The sequence below is a fragment of the Myotis yumanensis genome, unplaced genomic scaffold (genome assembly GCF_028538775.1).
Source record: "Myotis yumanensis isolate MYYU_CA2020_CCGP unplaced genomic scaffold, mMyoYum1.0.hap1 SCAF_20, whole genome shotgun sequence".
NCBI lineage: Eukaryota > Metazoa > Chordata > Mammalia > Chiroptera > Vespertilionidae > Myotis > Myotis yumanensis.
The window spans coordinates 8,811,315-8,821,292 of NW_027223771.1; the positions used below are offsets into that span (position 1 = coordinate 8,811,315).

Genomic DNA, 9,978 nt, shown 5'->3' on the forward strand with positions numbered 1-9,978 from the left:
ACGGAGTTAGTGGAGCATGAAGTTGGCAGGGGTCCAAGAAGGCAAACTGAGTAGACTGAGAGCTTCCTGGAGGAGAAGCCAGGAAGGAAGACTTCCAGCCAATCGGGAAGCTTTGTCACGAAGCCTGGGGTGTAGCCCAGCTTCGGAGAGCATTTCAGAATTGTAGGTATCGAACTCTGTCCTTACCGTGCTTCGAGGGACTGTCATTGGCGCACTGGCTCAGGAGTCTCCCTCCCCGACAGCTCCTTAACCAATCAGCCGGGAATGAAGATGCAGGCGACCCAGGTGTCCTGGTGAGAGGGCTGGAGGGTCCAAGGATGAATATGATCCTGTCTGAGATGGAGGCACCTGAACAGTTGAAAGAAAAAATTATTCATGACACTTGTTAAGGACAGCAGGACCCTTTTACTAAAGAAGGTAATGCAATGGGTTTTTTAAAGTATGTTTTTATTGCCTGGCCAGTGTGGCTCAGTGGTTGAGCATCGACCCATGAACCAGGAGGTCATGATTCAATTCCTGGTCAGGGCACATCTCGGGTTGCAGGCTCAATCCCCAGTAGGGGGCGTGCAGGAGGCAGTCAATCCATGATTCTCTCTCATCATTGATGTTTCTATCTCTCTCTCCCTCTCTCTTCTTCTCTAAAATCAATAAAAATATATTTTTAGCCTTAGCCAGGTTTGGCTCAGTGGATAGAGCATCAGCCTGTGGACTGAAGAGTCTCAGGTTCAAGTGCAGTCAAGGGCACATACCTAGGTTGCAGGCCCTGGTCAGGGTGCATGTGGGAGGCAACCAATGTGTCTCTCTCACATCGATGTTTCTCTCTCTGTCTTTCTGCCTTTCTTCCACTCTCTCTAAAAATCAGTGGAGTCCTGACCGGTTTGGCTCAGTGGTTAGAGCGTCGGCCTGCGGACTGAAAGGTCCCAGGTTCGATTCCAGTCAAGGGCATGTACCTTGGTTGCAGGCACATCCCCAGTAGGGGGTGTGCAGGAGGCAGCTGATCGATGTTTCTCTCTCATCGATGTTTCTAACTCTCTATCCCTCTCCCTTCCTCTCTGTAAAAAATCAATAAAATATATATTAAAAATAAATAAATAAAAATCAGTGGAAAAATATCCTCGGGTGAAAATGAACAAAAAAAAACCCAAAATTTTTTTAATTTAATAAAAAAATAAAATAAAAGTCAGTGGGTCTATCAGTAAGAGAAAATAAAGATTGGCTCACTACCTCTCATGTGCCTGAATCTTCCAACAACCTGTAGATACATTGCTGCTAGGTGCAGACAGCCAAAAATGAAGATTCACATGGACAGTGACGTCAGTTACAGGATTCTTGGGATGATTGTAAAAAAACAAACAAACAAGAAACACTTATGGAGAGCTCATAGACTATCCCTTGTAACGGGTGCAATCATTTTATAAGAATTCTCTCATTTAGTTCTCACAGTAAACTCGTGGGCTAATCACTCATTACTACTGTATTATTATTTTCCAGATGAGGTAAAAGAGTGTGATTAACCAATGCCATCCCAATAAATTCAATTAAAAGAAAGATAGAAAGAAAAACATTGGGGCCACGAGGGGCTCAGCCCAGCAGGCCTGAGCTGTTTGGAATAAAAGACTATGGGGCCTCTGGTTCTTTTCAATCCGTCCTTACAGTCCACTTCTGAACTAGCCTCCTGCCTCTCTGGCTTTTGTTATGCTCTCTGGACTGGGTCTCACCCCTGCATTGCTGTAAACCACCCCCCACATGGTCACGCTGCTCCCTGGCGATGGGGGGATGGGTGCTTAGCACAGCCTGCTGAAGTGGAATGCCACTTCCATTCCTTCTACTTGGACACCCAAATGCTGACCAGCCAGGAGGTCTCGTGCAGCCCTGCAGACTGGAGCGTGCACACGAGTCTGTCTCAGTCAAGTCTCAGCCAGAGCCCCTCAGCGCTTCGGGGGAAAAGAAGAATCAACTGAACCAAATAACCAGATAAATGGCCAGATGTGTGTTCTCAGGGACTGTGAAAACAATATCAGTGCTCAGAAGAAAAAAAAAATACCGAGACAGGAAAAGGGACTATGACAGAGAAAATTATTTGAGAATAGTGGTTTGAGTGGGATGGGGAAATATTTGCTTACTTCCCTCCAGATGCATACCCAGTAATTCCACTGACTCCATCTCATATAATATTTGTCATCCGGAGACACGATTTTAGTTTCTGATGGTGCATATGAAATTTCGTCACTATAAAACAAGATGCTACAGCTCACTATGAGATGCTAGGACATGGATGTGACCAGGAGGTACACAGGAGGGGATGTGAAAGCAAATACACCCCTCCACCCCACCCCGTGCCAGCAGCATAGCCTTGGCCAAATTACGAAATCTTCCCTGTTCCCTCCTGTTTGAGGAAATAAGATGGTGAAATACTACCTGCAACGTCACCGTCTAGTATCATAGCTACTAGCCCCGTGTGGCTATTTAAATTAATTCTGAAATTTAAAAACTACAAACTTGGCTCCTAAATTATTCTAGCTACATCTCAAGTGCTCAAGAGCCACACTGAGTTAGTCACCAATGCACTGGACAACACATACATACAACCGCCACAGAACTTCCATTGGACGATGCTGGTTTATTAAAAAAAAAAAAGATGGATTGAAGATAATTTAAACGGTGCTGGGAACAAAGTACTATTAAAACAAATAACAGGTTTATAGTCAGGATTCTGAGATTTTTGAGTCTGTGAAAAGCCTGGTAGATAAGCCTAGTATATATGCTCCGAGTCTTTTTCCTGTGAAACGCTTAGGGGCTGTCAAAGAAATATCCATTAACAAATACATTTAGCAGAGGGAAGAGTCAGACTTTGGAAGAACCGGCACCTCCAATACAAAACTCAATAAATACGTAAAGAAGGACAATCCCTCCATTTGTGGTGGGAAAGTACTTCATGAGCAAAAATGATTTCAAGCTTCACAACATTAATTAGCTTAATTCCTAAGATGGTTAGTTTTTAATACTGTAAATGCTATGAATTTTAAATGTTTTCCTGTCATTGATTATACATATGTAATATCACAACAGAAGGAAATACAGCTGATCTGGTACAATGAACTTCTATCTGATGTCCTTGCTAAATGTGCTTATTAAATCTAATAGATTTATCAGTTATTCTCAATTTTTTTGCTGTCTCCTAGTAATAACTCCTTTCCAATTCTAACATCTTTTTCTTTAATTTTTTTTTGCTTTGCCCCTTTTCACTGGCAAGGACTTGCAATAATAAATATAGACCATTCTGCCTTTCTATTTTTTTTTTTCCAGAAAGCTTTCATTTAAAGAATTCGTCTTACAGAATCACTTATGTAACAGATTGATATGTATGTTTATTTCTGATCCTGTCATTTTAGTAATAAATGTGTCTCTAGAAATATGACCATTTCATATAGATTTTCTAATTTAATAGGCTAATCTCATTCCTGAAATTGTTTCATTATTTTAATGTTTTATTAATGTAGTGATACTATTTTTAAAATATCTGATCTTGGTTATTTGTACCTTATTCATATATTTTCCTAATAAACCTCACCAGAAATTTATCAGTTTCAATAATCATTTCAACTAATAATAATCATCATCATCATTTCAAAGTATTTCATTTGATTCTGCCCCCTTACTTCATGTTTGTTTTTCTTTAATTAATTTCTTAACTTTATTATTGGCAAATCATTTAAAAATATAAATCTAGGATATAAAATTCCCTCCCAGAAATTTATTTTAGCAAACAACATCTAATAATATATAAAATGGTGATAGAGCACAACAAATTTATTCTTGGGAAAACGAAATCTTTAAAAAACAACAACAACAACAACAACAAAAAACCTATCAGTGCAAATAATCACATTAAGAGAAAGCACGGTCAGATCTCAAAAAACTATTCAGAAAATTACATGATAATATTCAGGATTGTATTCATGATCAGTACCCTTACTTAGCAAAGGAGGACGCTAAACCGTTTTCACTCAATGAATCAAATGCATCTGCAAAGATGACAAAGAGCTCACAGGTGGAGACTGAAAAAGCACCGCTTCGAGCAGATGGCGGAGAACACGCTGTGAAAGGCTGTCCCACCACGAGGCAGCGCGAGCCTCGAGCCTCGGGGAAAGAAAGGGGAGAAACAAAGGAGCCATCGCGACTTAAACCAGCAAAAGGAAATCAAAGCGGGGGGCACACGGGGGAGAGGGGCGTTCATGAAGCCAGCTGCAGGGCGGAAGGAGGTCTGCAGCTCATGCACAGCATGGGGGAGAGGCCGGCCAGAAATCTCAATAAAACCGCCCCCCTCCCCCGAAAGGCGGGCTCCGATCACAAGCGCTCCCTGCTCGTGCCCCGAGCCCCGTGCCCCGGAGATCAGAGCATCCCCAACGCCAGCCCGTAGGAACGCCCAGAAAACACAGACCACAACACATCTCGTCAACAAAGCAGAACGATTAAAGCTTCCATCAGCGACAAAAACAAATAAATAAAAGAATCAAATTAAAATTCCAAAAGCCCCACATCGACATAATATGAACAGAAAATCCGTAACATTCACCTGTCAGATGTTTCAGAAACTACGAGGCGAACTTTTCAACATGGGGTGGGGTGGGGGGGCCGAGAAACCAGGATTATGATTTTTATGATTTTTTAAAAAATAGACACATGCATATGCACGAGCAAATGCAGTGTGCCTGCGTGAACGGCGCGATAGAAAAAATCAAAACCTCAGCGGGTGGCGATTGCATCCTCCGGCCGAGCGCGTCCGCAGCGCTGCAGCTGCAGAGCCTGGGGGGGTGATGGGGGGGAGGGAACCCAGCTGCCCGGAACAAAGCCGGCGCGAGGCTTTGTTCCCACGCCGGGATTTTTTACACACCGCGCGGACTGGTTAGAAGACAGCCGGTGTCCCCACCGGAAGTGTCCGCCGCGCCGGCAGGAGGAAGCCGGAACCAACAGCAACCGGAAGTAGAGGGCTGGGCGGAAGGAAAAAAAAGGCACACCTTCCCGTCTGGAGCTCCGGGACGGCTCCTTGGCCTCCGGGCTTCAAGCCCGCACGCAGGGGGCACCGGACACGTCTTGGCACCGTTTCAGGGGGCAAAAGGTGCAATGGAAGAGGCTGCAGCTCCCTCGGAGCCCCATGAAGCCGCCGGGGACGCAACAGATGCCCCGGCGGCCGAAGAGGAGGCCGCCGGGCCCAGCTACCGCACGCACCCGGTCTTCCGGCGTATGGAGCCTGGAGGCCCGCCCCCCATCGGCACGTCACGTCTGCGATTGGCCTACGCCTCTGTGGGCGGGGCCAGGCCCAGGGAAGGGCCGGGACCCAGCTGGCTGCAGAGCCAGCGGCGCCCAGGCCCCTGGACCAACCAAGTCGTCTGCAGGTATTTTCGCCATGGGATGTGCAAGGAGGGGGAGAACTGTCGCTACTCCCACGACCTCCCGGACCCGGAGGAGGCCGGGGAGGACCGCGGGTCGCCGCCGCCCCAGGCCCCCGAGGAGGAGCTAAGCCCCGGCGAGTTTGCGGCTGCGCACTATGAGCCAGAGAACCAGCCTCAGGAAGGGGCGTGGGCCCCGCCTCCTGACTCCTGGGGCGCCTTGCCTGCGATTTGCTGGGTCACTGACAGGGTCTCCTTGGAAGCCGAGACTGACGATTCAGCGCTCGGAGCTGTTGGGGGAGCAGGTGCGCACGGCTGGGCAGCAGATGCGCAACGCTGGGCAGGAGGTGCGCACGGCTCGGCGGCAGATGCGCAACGCTGGGCAGGAGGTGCCCACGGCTGGGCAGGAGGTGCGCAAGGCTGGGCAGCAGATGCGCAACGCTGGGCAGGAGGTGCCCACGGCTGGGCGGCAGATACGCAACGCTGGGCAGGAGGTGCGCAAGGCTGGGCAGCAGATGCGCAACGCTGGGCAGGAGGTGCCCACAGCTGGGCGGCAGATACGCAACGCTGGGCAGGAGGTGCGCAAGGAGGTGCGCACGGCTGGGCAGCAGATGCGCGAGGAGGTGCGCACGGCTGGGCAGCAGATGCGCGAGGAGGTGCACACGGCTGGGCAGCAGATGCGCAACGCTGGGCAGGAGGTGCACACGGCTGGGCAGGAGATGCGCAACGCTGGGCCGGAGGTGCGCAAGGCTGGGAAACTGGCGCGCAAGGCCGGGCAGCAGGTGCGGAAGGCCGGGCAGCCGGTGCAGAAGGCTGGGAAGCCGGTGCAGAAGGCTCGGAAGCCGGTGCGCAAGGCTGGGCAGCCGGTGCAGAAGGCTGGGCAGCCGGTGCGCAAGGCTGGGAAGCCGGTGCAGAAGGCTCGGAAGCCGGTGCGCAAGGCTGGGCAGCAGGTGCGCAAGGCTGGGCGAATGCCACTGAATTTGTTCCCGGGCTACCTTACTGGGGCCGCGAGGCGTTCCCCGCCCCCGAGCTTCCCCAGCAGAACTTGGAGATAGAAAGGGAGCGGCGGCTCTGCCGAGACGCCGCCATGGGGCAGTGCTTCCGCGGGGAGAGCTGCGCGTATCTCCACGGCGAGCTATGCGAGCTGTGTGGGCGGCAGGCGCTGCACCCGGCGGACGCCGCCCAGAGGGCGGACCACATCCAGGCCTGCATGAACCGCCACCAGCAGGACATGGAGCTGTCCTTCGCCGTGCAGCGCAGCGCCGACAAAGTGTGCGGTATCTGCATGGAGGTGGTCTACGAGAAGGCCAACGAGGGCGAACGCCGCTTCGGCATCCTCTCCAACTGCAACCACACCTACTGCCTCAGGTGCATCCGCACGTGGAGGACGGCCCGGGAGTTCAGGAGCAGGGTGATCAAATCCTGCCCGCAGTGCAGGGTCTCCTCGCGCCTGGTCATCCCCAGTGAGTTCTGGGTGGAGGATCCGGCGGCGAAGCAGGAACTGATCCGGCAGTACAAGGAGGCCATGCGCGCCAAGACCTGCAGGTATTTTGCTGTAGTCAGGGATTGCTGCCCCTTCGGCGAGAACTGTTTTTACAGGCATGCGGAGCCCGAGGGCCAGGGAGAGCAGGTGGTGGTGGAGGAGGAGCAGGCGCAGGCGCAGGCGCAGGAGGAGGAGCAGGAGGAGGTGGAGGAGCAGGCGCAGGAGGAGGAGGAGGAGCAGGAGCCTGAGCCTGAGCCTGAGCCTGAGAGGCAGGGTTCTGGGGCCTCGAGCAACCAAGAGTTGGAGCCTGAGCAGGTGGGAGAGGACAGCATGCCCTTTATCCACCGTCAGCGAGAGCTTGTCACGCTTTGGCTGGTCAGTCTGTGGTTGTGTAAGTGTTTCCTTTCACTGGGAGAGAATGAGCCTCCTTTTTATTTTTTTAATTTATTTTTTTTATTGTTGTTGTTCCGAGAACCCGTGGGGGACATGCTTCCTTGGGAAGGAGCGGGGAGGCCGGTGGGGGTTGGGGGGGGAGATTGCAACTTGAATCTGTGGCATGTGGTGTAGTGTGTTCACTGCTTCTGTGCTGACGCTCTACCATCCGCTGTTGCCTGTTGTTTTTATCCGCCCGTGGATAGACCCATCTGCCATGTACAGCAGCTGTTGAAGCCATTTCTATGGGTCACTCATCCGTGTTCTCGCCCATGCCCATTACTCCCCCCGCCCCAGGAGTGTGGTGCTCCCCTCCCCCCCAAAATAACACCAAGTCCTTTAATGTTATTGTTTTTTTGGTGTGTGGTGTTGTGGTTTTTTTTTTTTTTCTTGGTGCAATGCCTCTTGACTGTCAGTTTATGGTTTATTCTGTCATCTCTGTTTTCAACAGGATTGACTCAGTTCTAGGCTAGTGTTTACAGGACTTCCACACTCATTGTGAAGCCCCTCCAGAGTATGTGGGACAGGGTGAAGGGAGAAGTCTTAACTGAACAGAGGAACTTTGTGCTGCTACAGCCTTAAGAAACCTGGACCCACCCGGGGGGGGCCCTGTGGCAGCTGCTCTCTCGTCTCCGCTGTTTACATGTGTGTTTCTTCCCCAATTCAAGTGCACTTGCTTAACTGTGGCGACCTTGTGGTTTTTTGTGAACCAGGTATCTCTATGTTTACATGTTCTCATCCTGCTTAACTTGATGTGAAAGTATTTCTACTTGGAAGTATGTATTTCAGACTTGGCGTATCAATCGATGTGCGTAGAAGTGAGTATCCAAGTGGTGTATTTGAGCCCTGGCTGGTTTGGCGCAGTGGATAGAGCATTGGCCCGTGGACCGAAGGGTCCCGGGTTTGAACTCCGGTCAAGGGCACGTACCTCGGTTGCCGGCCTGATCCCTGCCTTGGTCTGGGCAAGTGCAGGAGGCAACCAGTCGATGTCTCTCTCTCTCTCTCTCTCTCTCTCTTTCTCTCTTTCTCATCGATGTTTCCTTCTCTCTCTGTCTCTCTCCCCCTCCCTTCCACTCTCTCTCAAAATCAATGGGAAAATGTCCTCTGGTGAGGATGAACAACCACCACAAAAAAGTTATTTATTTGAAAACGTCTCTATAAAGGATATATTGTATGTTTATGTAGTAAAGTAAATATTGAGCTGGAAGCTAAAGGTCACAGGCTAACAGAAATTCGCTGTTGTGTGTGAGTGTGAGGTGGTGAATAATTCTTGTGTTCCTTCCACAGGCGTCAGTGGTTAGCATCTGTTGAAAAAAGCTATTCAGACGGATCTGGCCAAATACGGCACAGACCCTAAAGGACTTGCTAAATAGGCCGTTGGTTATTTCTGTGGTGGCTTGACTAGCTCACTCTGCTGTTATCAATAAAGAAATGTGTGTTTACAACCATCTCATTTTTCCTTATTACAGCGCAATTCTGAACACAGCTCTCTGTATTCCATATTTTGTGTTATCTCTAGACATTCCACACGAGGGGCTTGGGACAGAAGTTTTCAACATGTCACTGAAAAGCTTTTCAAAGAGCAAATAGAAAAATTAAAAAAAAATTGAAACCAGTCAGAGTACAAGATTGGAAAGGCAAAAAAATTGAAATCTAGAAATTAACAAAAACGAATTAAATGCAACAGTCATGTCAAAAGTTTAGAACACAAATACCCCATGATTAGATTGCATGAACATGTTTTAGAAATTAAAAGCCACAGTTTTCCAGCCTTGATTATAATGAAAATGAAACTCTATGCTGTTTAAAAGACACGGCTAGAATGTAAGAATACAGGAACATTAAAAGCGATAGGATAAAAAAGAAATCAATCCAACAAGGAGGCTGTGCCTTCTTATCGACAAAGTGTATGTTAAGGATAAAAGCATCCCTGGAGATAAATATGGACGGCATATAATTCAGTTAAAATGTGCCAGGAAGATAAAACTACCCCAACTCCGTAGTCATTTAATAACCCAGCATCAGATGCACAAATAAATAATCCGTAAGAATTGAAAAATTACAGTGTTTGAGTGAACAATTTTTAAAAGTCTTTTCAGTAACAAACAAGGAAAGAATGTGAGGTGAGCACAGGTTTTTAACCATTGAGTGGACCTGTGTGAATTCATTGAGATTGCTCTCCTCTGGGCTGACGGAGCTGAAAATACGCGTCCCAGGAGATTAGACATCTAAGGTATTTGCAGAGCTTCTACCATGTACGTAGCACTCAGCAAAGCATGAGTTTAGTTCCCAGAACCCCCCCATCTCCCCCTGATTGTGTTTTTTTCCCATCATCCTGATGAGTCCAAGAGGTGAAATTACTTGCTGATATCACTGTGGCCTATGGGTATAAATTACCTATAGGTTCTCAGTATATTTCCAGGCCCCGGACACTGTGATCCCCCACATACATGGCCACAAGCAGGTGGAACACGTGACCCTAGCCACCAGAAGCACACCTGCAGTCTCTGACAGCTGTCGGAGGGGGAGGACGTTGGGGGCTGGGTGAGAAGGGGGAAGGGATTGAGTCAATGGGGGAAAAAAGACCCATGGACACAGACAACAGTGAGGTGATTACCAGAGGAAAGGGGGAAGATAGGAGACGGTAAAGGGGAGATAAATGGCGATGAAAGG

At 49.0% G+C, this 9,978-nt stretch overlaps 1 protein-coding gene across 1 annotated transcript in view; it reads right to left on the minus strand.

Moving 5' to 3' along the window:
- Positions 1-5,153, minus strand: part of OTUD7A (OTU deubiquitinase 7A) — a 78,526-nt gene extending 73,373 nt beyond the window's left edge. The window contains 2 exon segments of the mRNA XM_070400297.1: positions 187-348; positions 5,019-5,153. The gene's annotated coding sequence lies outside the window, so the exon portion shown is untranslated.
- Positions 5,154-9,978: the final 4,825 nt, after the last annotated feature.